The sequence below is a fragment of the Echinops telfairi genome, unplaced genomic scaffold, assembly GCF_000313985.2.
Source record: "Echinops telfairi isolate 266 unplaced genomic scaffold, ASM31398v2 ScPeMD7_2;HRSCAF=8, whole genome shotgun sequence".
Lineage (NCBI taxonomy): Eukaryota > Metazoa > Chordata > Mammalia > Afrosoricida > Tenrecidae > Echinops > Echinops telfairi.
In genome coordinates, this window is record NW_022103898.1 from 12802236 (window position 1) to 12812051 (window position 9816).

The window sequence follows — 9816 nt, forward strand, 5'->3', positions numbered from 1 at the left end:
CAATTGCTCAATGGTCTTAAGTAAAATGTTACTTGTGTGCAATATCAGTGATATCGATCTATAGTTTGAGCATTCTGTTTGGTCCCCTTTCTTTGGAAGGGACACAAATATGGATCTCTTCCAGTCCGTGAGCCAGGTGGCTGTCTTCCAAATGTCCTGGCAGAGACGAGTGAGTGCTTCCAGTGCTTCTTCGGCTTTCTGAAACGTTTCAATAGGTAGTCTGTCAATTCCTAGAGCCTTGTTTCTATGAACTCTCCTTCTATTTCCTTGTGTGTTTGTTTCAACATTCTTGCTAATTGTTTTGTGAGGCAGCTAGAGCAGGGACCAGGTGTGTCTACTGAGCATGCTCCAAATTCAGGCCCTGAGCCAGGAAGGGGTGGTACACCAACGGGGGTGGTACACCTGGATTGGGCCAATCTAGGCCAGGTGGGCTTAATTCAGCCAATCGGGCCAACCAGTACCGTCAACCACGCCTCCCAGCGGAAGGCCCCCAATGGCTGTAACTTCAAGACCACCTCCCTCTTTTCCAGCTGCTCCTGCGGCAGGGCCTCATTCTCTCTTTCTCTCTCTGGCCTCAGGGGCGCCAATGTGGGTGTGCAGTGCCCTCAGGGTGCTCGTATTCATTATTGTAAAACCTGAAACTTCTTCAGTGCTTTATTACAAACTCACTGGGATCACAAACTAGACTTCCGCATGTATTCTTTCTCATGCATTTACAACCTGAGAAATCTCACCGTTTCTGTCCATAAAATTAGCATTGCTCACAATCAGCATGCGATGGAAGCATTCTGCTCTAAAAAGTCCTGTCTGCATTGCACTGTGCCCTGGTGGTGCAGGGGTCACAAGTCGGGATGCTAACTGCAAGGTCAGCAGTTTGAAAGCACTTTCTCTGCAGGAGAGCCAGGGCTTGCTACTGCTGCAAAGAGTCATAGTCTTGGAAACGCAGAGGGAGGTCTGCCCTGTTGTGCTGGGTATATAATTTTGTGCCAACTTGATATTGATACATAATTACTCCTTTTGCTATGAAGCTCCCTCTTACACATATGAGTGTTAATGCATTTCTTTTCTCTGGTCAACCCAGCCTAACACATTGTGGTACCTTGAGAGTGGGGTACCAGAGAAACAAAGCATGAGGATAAAGAGTGGCTGCTTGCTTGACCTCTGTCTTATGGTAGTTTTCTTTGGCCAGCTGGAGGTCAGATAAGGTCATACTGTTTACGTGATTGTTTTCTGGAAAGGACATGGTACCCCACTCTACCAGCAAGTCTCCTACTTGGAAGTTGTGTTAGTCCAGGTAGACTAGAGGAACAAATCCAAGGAGACTCATATGTGTACAAGAAAGAGCTTTATCTATAAGAGCAATTGAACGTTGAGAAAACATCCCAGCCCAGTCCAGAACAAGTCCAATACTAGCGCATATGTCCAACACCAATCTATAAATTCTTCTTTAGACTCACAAAACGCATGCAATGACACCAAATCCAGGAAGATCACAGGCCAGTGACTGGGAAGTCTTGTGAATCCAGTGGTGTTGCATCTCAGCACTGGCAGAAGTCTCCACGTGGCTCCTCCAGCTCTGGGCACTAGCTTAGTTCCATGTGTCTTGTCAGCTGCAATGTCACCAAGGGAAGCCCGCCTCCAGTGAGCTATTTATCTCTGTCATGCCTCCAAATGAGGACATCAAGCTATGACCTGATTGACAGGCTAGACTCCACCCCCTCACTCTGAATCCTCACATTGACACCAGATGATGTAACTACCACAGAGGTGCTCAGCTCTTCAATCTATGGGTAGGTAAATTCACCCCATGGTCGCTCCTGGTTCTGTTGTCTTTACTGCAGCTACTTCCTACCATCTCTCTGGTATTATAGTTCTCTCTGTCTCTCTCCTGGGTTGAGGAGTCTCCCAGTGCAGGGACCACAGATCCAAAGGATGCACTACATTTCTGGCTCACCTGGTTTTGATAAGTTGTAAGGTCCCCTCTCTTCTTTGGAAGTGGCACTCTTGGAAGCCTAGCAGGATGGCAAAACTGACCAATCCCCTTGTTAGGGTTCCTCGTGCCTTATTTGCCCATCTGAGTGAGAATAGACTGATGGCAGTGAGTTTGGGTGTTGGACCCCCACGAGTATCTGCTCCCATAGGCTCAAACGTAATGAAAGCTGTGACGACGGTGCCAGACCCGACCATGTTTTGTTCTGTTCTCCGTCAGGTCTCAGTGAGCTGGGACCAACCCAAGGACACTTCACAACCACACACACTGTGCACTTCACTTGTGCTATCAGCGAGCTAGCCAGCTGACCCTTTGTGGAGGCCACAAGCCTGCCTTATTTGCATAGACCACCCTGCCATTCGTCGTTCGGTGGGAGTTACAAAGACTGTGGAGAAGAGTCGTTTTAAATCATTCAGAGCTCTGCAAAGACAATGAACTAGCAGATTCACCAAGTGCCATCGTCTGACCTAGCTCACCTGGTCTCTCTCCCTCGCTCTGATTTTGCTGAACGTAGGAGAGGTAGCTGCATGTGCGTGACTCTTCACCGTTAAACAATTCCTCTGGGATCTGAACACATGACTATTCTCCCGGATGTTGTTGTTGTTGTTAGGGGCCGTCGTGTCAGTTCCGACTCACAACAGCAACCCCGTGCAGAAAGAAGGAGAAACCCTGCTTGGTCTCTATCATCACGATGGTGTTTGAGCCATTGTTGCAGACTGTGCCAGTCCAGCTCCTCGACAGGACAGACCCATCTGTTCTGGAAGTCCACAGACTTTATACAGGGCTTTCCCTGTCCTTTGCCAACCCCGTCCTTCAAAGGGCATCACTTCCTCTTCAGTCTGGTTTATGCACCATCCAATTTTCACACGGATGTGAGGCGCGTTCTCCTGCATACCAACCGCTGTGCAAGGACCACTGATGGCCTCATTGTCTTAGTCATAGACCAGTCTCCCAAACTCCCCAGGCACCCCCTATGGTCTTTACAAGACGCGCCCACCTGCACCTATCCTACCCCCTCCCAGTTCAGGCTCTAACCACAGACTTTGCATTGACTTGACTTGTCAGATCTCTGATGTCCTTTGGTCTGGAGACAGAGAATCAGGATGCCCCACCGGTGGCAAGGTTGGCCTGGCTCAGGAGTATCTGTCAGGTCTCCCCATGGTACAGGGCCTTTGGATTTGAGACTCTGAGCATGGCCTGATCTCCAACAAGCTTTCTTCCCATGCGTCTAGCACCTGTGGGTGGTTTTTGCCCAATCTAATAATCACTGAAGTGGCTGAACTGGTTTCTAAGCTGCTTTGGGTATAGTGGGTGGGAGGAGACCCTTGTCCTACTTCCTCAAGATCATGCTGTGAGCCAAAGAACAGCAACTTCCTACAAGTCCCTACACCTTTGGGCATGTTGGTTGAGAATCCCTGACTTGCTCAGGTGATTGATCCCCTGGATAGCCAAGAGGCAGTGGGCTAGAGGAACCACTCAAAACAAAATATAACCACCCCCCCCAAAAAAAAAAAAAAACCAAGCATACAAAAAAAACCCTCTAACTTGTGGTTGGTGAGTAGCTCATGACATCACCAAAACACCCCAAAATTGAAGCGGACATTCTGTATTTTATCTGGTAACTCTCTCGTTCTAGTCAAACGTCCCTCCGACACCGTGGCATGTCAGTGTACTTCATGCAACGTTTGGAATATACTCACTCACACGAAAACATGATCTGCATTGTTTAGCTGACATTCAAGTTTGCCTGGGTGTCCTATACTGGTATTTGCCCCATTGGGCAAACAGGGCAGGTCCTGCACAGGTAACAGGGCCTTGGGAGCTGCTCGGGGAGGACAGCCCTAACCTGGGGCTGTACACACCATCTGCCCTGGAGTTGGGTTGGAGCTGGGCCCTGGAAGGAGCTAGAGCAGACTGCACCTTCCCTTCTCTCGCCCCTCTAGGCCTTACTTTCCTCCTCTATCAAAGAGAAACTGTGGAGTCCTGCTGGCACAGTGGGTATGGGTTAGGCTGTTAACCGAAAGGTCAGTAGTTCGAAACCACTACCTCGCTCCGAGGGGGGAAGATGAGGGTCTATACTCCTGTGGAACGTTCCAGGGTCAGACTCTCACAGGGGCCATTCCACCCTGTCCTACAGGCTCTCCGTGAGTCGGAACCGACTCGATGGCAGATAGTCTGACTTCCGGTGCGTGGCTCTCAGAGAGCCCTGGTGGCGTATTGGTTTTATGCAGGGGGCTGCTCACCACAAGTTCGGCAGTTCAAATGTGCTCACAGATGAGGCTTTCTTCTCCTGAATAGAGTTACAATCTCAGAAACCCACAGGACCAGTTCTGTCCTGTCTTATCGGGTCCCTATGAGTCAGAATGGGCTTGACGACAGTGAGTGAGTTAAATTGAGCTCGACTTCATTTTCAGAGCAACGTGGAATGCTTTTTTTATCACCCAGATATGGTGACCGTGGCTACGTGAGATGCTATCAGAAGTAGGAAGCAGGGGTTCACATCGTCAAGGAAAGGACGAGGTCACTGGAGCCTTGAATACCAGGATAAGCTCCTCTCCTGAGGGTTGCTGACAACCCTGGAAAAAAAAGAACTTAAACTTGGCAGATAGTTCTAGAAGCTCCCACCAGCTACTGGATTGGGCTCTAAGCATAGCTTCCGCTGCTCCTTCTGGAGCAGCCAGAAGGAGCCAGCGGTCCCTCACTCCCCATCCCAGGCAGCCTGTGCAGGTGTGGATTAGCCAATAAGCCAGGCAAACATCTTGCTTACTTTGCTAACTGGGTGCTATGCCCCTCTCAGGGATTGTCCGTTTGAAACGAGGGCTTTGAAGGTGCGGTGGAGTTGGGAACAAGACAGATGCCCGCCAAACCTAGAAGCAGAATCTTGGCTGAGGTGGAGAAATGCAAAGTCATTCCCCAGGGATTACTAAGGTGACCACAAGGGAGCCCATATGCTCACCTGGCTTTGCTCAGCCTGTGCACTGATCCGGCAGCAGCTGATGCACGAATTCCCAGGGGTGTATGCATTTTGAAGAGGTAGCCTGGTGCCAGGAGGGGGGCTGGGAGCCTTTGCCGATGGGGACCCCAGCTATCCATCTCAGAGCCCCAGCCTTCTGCTCACTGGGCGGGAGGTTTGCTGCAGCCACCCAGAGGCTGCCCAGACACCTCTGGAAGACATCCAGCCCCGCCCTCGTGCGGCCTTCCTGTGAAACAGGAATTGGCTCATGATGCTACTGTGTGGAAAAGGAGCCAAGGCGGCACTGTGGCTTACGCACTGACCTGCTGCTCACGAGCTTGGCAGTTCAAAACCACCAGGGGCCCCAAGGGAGAAAGATGAGGCTTTCTGCTCCTGTCAGGACTTGCGCCCTCCGAAACCCACAGGGGTGGTTCTTCTCTGTCCCATGGGGCGCTGTGAGTTGGAAAGGACGTGCTGGCAGCGAGTTTGATTTCTTTTGGGTTCGCTCCCACGTGGGGGTCTCTTTGGTCATCTGCAGGGCTTCACCTGTGAGAAGTCCAGTCCTAGCTCAGACATGGCATACTCTAAGAGTGAGGGGGATGCAGCCAGGGTGCCTGGGGTGGAGGAAGATGTGTGGCATGGCCGCCCCGCCCCCTGCCCCCACCAGGTATCTTCTGTCCAGTTTCCACAGGGCGTCAGTTCAAAGAGGGGAGAGGCTTGCCCAAGGTCACACAGCTGGAGAGGGTCAGCCCTGGAGTTTGACCCAAAGTCTGTTTGCGTCTGGGACTTGGCTCTGCTCCTGGCCACCTGTCCCTGGAGCTAACCCACTGCCCTAGGGGTGATTCTGACCCATAGCAACCCTGCTTAGGTTCTGAGACTGTAAATCTCTCTTCCTCTGAGCAGCTGCTGGGTTTGAACCGCCCACCTGGTGGCTGGCCGGACAACATTAGCCCACTGACCGCGCCCCGGGAGCTCCTGCTTGCAGAGCTTAGGTCTGGAGTGACCTGTGGCTTGTCCTGGTCCTTGTTTGCCTGAGCTGCAAGGCAGGGGTTGATGGGAGTAGATGGGAGGTGAGGACCTTTCCCTGCCCCCCAATCCTGCCTTTCCTGGGTCCGGCATTGTCATGTCCAGGAGGGAGCGCTGGGCTGAGGGAGAAGAGAGCTAGGGATGGGCCTTGTCTCATTTCAGATTTGCTTTGTGACTGTGGAGGGTTCCCTCCCCTGTCTGGACCTTAGTTTCCTCGACTGTGAAATAGAATCTACGTAGAATCTAGATCAGTGGTTCTCAACCTTCCTAATGCTGCCACCCTTTCATACAGTTCCTCATATTGTGGTGACCCCCCAACCATAACATTATGTTTGTTGCTACTTCATCACTGTCATGTTGCTTCTGTGATGAATCAGGTGACCCCTGTGAAAGGGTCGTTTGACCCCCAATGGGGTCACGACCCACAGGTTGGGAACCACGGATCTAGATACAGCAAAGGTTTTGAACTGTTGGGCATCCTGGCGTTTCTCACTTGCTTTTAGTTTCACTTAAATCCCTTGACAGGGTAGAATTTCTGACCTTGCAACAAGTCCCAGACACCCGCAGTAGCACCCAACTGCACCCAGCAGACAGGCGAAGCTTCCCAAGCTGGCTGCCCATCCAGGGCTCTCTGGCTCCACCCTCCCTCCCCCGCCCCCGAATGCCTAGCGGGCATTGGATTTGCAGTGGTCAAGAAATCAAAAGGTGTATTGCATCAAACAACTCTGCTGCCCAAGCCTTCTGGAAACAAAGAGGTCACTTGCAGGATTTAGGTGCACCGGAGCTGACCTGGCCCTGGTCCCATCAGTCCCCTCGTGTGCATGGGCAAGCGGGACAGTGGAGCAGGACGGCCAGGGAAGCACGGGACACTTGTATGAGGGTGTCCGTGTCGAATACGGACAGCCGAGGCCTGCCAGGAGAGCGGAGAAAGAGTGCTCCGTAGAAGCCAGGATGGCGAGACTTGGTCTCCTTTATTTTGAACATGACATTGGGAGAGGCCAGTCTCTGGGAGAGGGAAAGTCGTGGGTCAGCCCCAGAGAGGAAGACCCTTAATGAAAACATTCAGAACTACAGCAACTTTCCAATGGGTCAGAAAGGAGATCAAATGCTGAGGTGTTAAATTTTAACCTGACCACATCTGCCATCATCCACTTCCCACGGCACTCGGCATGACAGCAAGGCTAGGTTTCCATATCCCTGATCTATGGTCACAGGGGATTCACCCGGAGGCTCAATTCAATTATATTTCCCCTTTACTTTAAAAAAAAAAAGAAATCATTTTATTGGGGGCTCGTACAACTCTTATCACAATCCACACATACATCCACGTGTCAAGCACATTTGTACATCTGTTTTCCTCATCATTCTCAAAACATTTGCTTTCTACTTGAGCCCTTGGTATCAGCTCCTCATTTTTCCCCTCCCTCCCTGTTGCCCCCTCCTCCATGAACCCTTGCTAATTTATAAATTATTATTATTTTGTCATATCTTACACTGGCCGACGTCTCCCTTCACCCACTTCTCTGCTGTCCGTTCCCCAGGGAGGAGGTTATATGTAGATCCTTGTAATCTGTTCCCCCTTTCTCCCTCACCTTCCTTCCACCCTCCTGGTATCACCACTCTCACCACTGGTCCTGAGGGGTTCATCTGTCCTGGATTCCCTGTGTTTCCAGTTCCTATCTGTACCAGTGTACATCCTCTGGTCTAGCCAGATTTGTAAGGTAGAATTGGGATCATGATAGTGGAGAGGGGGAAGGGAGGAAGCGTTCAAGAACTAGAGGAAATTTGTGTGTTTCATCATTGCTATACTGCACCCTGACTGGCTCATCTCCCTGAGACCCTTCTGTAAGGGGTTGTCCAGTTGCCTACAAATGAGCTTTGGATCCCCCCTCTGAACTCCTCCTCATTCACAATGCTATGATTTTTTGGGTCTTTGATGCCTGATACCTGATCCCTTCAACACCTCATGACCTTCCAGGCTGGTGTGCTTCTTCCCTGTGGACTTTGTTCTTTCTCAGTTAGATGCCCGCTTGTTTATCTTCAAGCCTTTAAGACCCCAGATGCTATATCTTTTGATAGCTGGACCCCATCACCTTTTCTTCACCACCTTTGCTTATGCACCCATTGTCTTCAGCAATCGTGAAGGTGAGCATCTCAGAATGCCGAATTGTTAGAACAAAGTGTTCTTGTGTTGAGGGAGTACTTGAGTAGGGGCCCACTGTCCATCTTTTTCCTTAATACTAAACCTATACATACATGTTCATAGATTTATTTCCCCCTCGTCGTATACAAATATATCTACATCTGTATATGACCATATTTAGATCTCTATAAATGCCCTTTGCCTCCTAGTTCTTTCCTCTATTTCTTTGTCCTTTCCTCTTGTTCCACTGTTATTTTCAACCTTTATTTGGGTTTCAGGAATTCCTCTTGGTTACATTGTCCTTGATCCAGCCCTGCCAGACCTCCTACACCCTCCTTGCCACTGATTTTGGATCACTTGTTGTTCCCTTGCCTCTGGGTTTGTTAACACCACTTCCTTTCCCCTGCCTCCTCCTCTCCCATGTCCCCCCGGAATCGTCATCCCATTGTTCTCTCTTCTGGCTTGTTTATCCCGCCTATCCTATCCAGGTAGACATGCAGCGACACACTTTTTTTTTTAACTGAATAAGATATTACCTTTTAACCTAACCATTTCCACTACAATCATCTTGTACAAGGTTATCTGTCTGATAATGGCTATTCACATCCCTCAACTCTAGTCAGAGGGGAGTCACCAGAGGCTTAATCTATTTGTGTAATAGATTAGTTTCTTTTATTTATTTCCCTGCAATCCTTAAACTATTTCCCTGCCAGTGTCCACTGTCATCCATAGCCTTCTGCAAACCAGGTGTTCACAATTTAAGCTCTGATACCATTCCCTCCTTCAGATTCAGACGATATTATTTACCATCCTTGGATCACCCAGGCTGGTGTGCTTCTTCCACGTGAACTTAGTCGATGCCTCACTTAGATGGCTGAAGGTTGTGTCTTTAAGGAGAAGCCTTGGTGGGTTAAAAAGTGCTGACCTTTAGGAGCATAGGAGCCTTAGGAGCCGAGTGCTTAACCACTGTGCCACCAGGCCTCCCTTTTGCCAGCCCGGGTCCAGCTGAATTCTAAGTGCTGCCCAGCTTTCCAAGGGTCAGCTCCCTGTCTGACCTTGAGCCTTCCACCAGCCCTCTCCTGGCCTCAGTCTCCTCATCTGCAAACTGGGGCTGTGGGGTTGATTGACACCCACGCAGAGGGGGCAGCAGACCCTTCACTGTGGGCAAACTCAAGCGAGACCTCAGGAAGAGGTGGCCTGAACTGCCACTGCCAGACTCATCCACTCATCTATGCAGCGTTACTGAGCACCTGCCATGTACCAGGTACCCTTTTTAGGTACTAGGGGCAGTGTTGTGAGCAAGACACACGGCCACCCCTGCCCTACAGGGCTGACGTTCCAGCATGAGTGTGTGTTCAAATGGACAAGGGCAGTTCAAGGTTGGGTGGGAAGCTTAGGGCGCAGGTCGCCGTGGTGGGATGACTTGGAACAGGATGGGGAGAATGGCAACACTTGAACAATGTACATGTGGAAGTTGTTAACATGCTGTATCTTGGGCTATTCGTATGTTCATAAAAACAAACAACACACACACACACACACACACACACACACGCCACTGATATTCAGTTTAAAACCCCCTAAAAACCAAACTCACTGCCATGGAGTTGATCCTGACTCATAGCACCCTAGAGGGCAGGTAGAACTGTGCCTGTGGGTTTCCCAGACCGTCACTCTGTACAGGAGTAGAAAGCTGCATCTCTC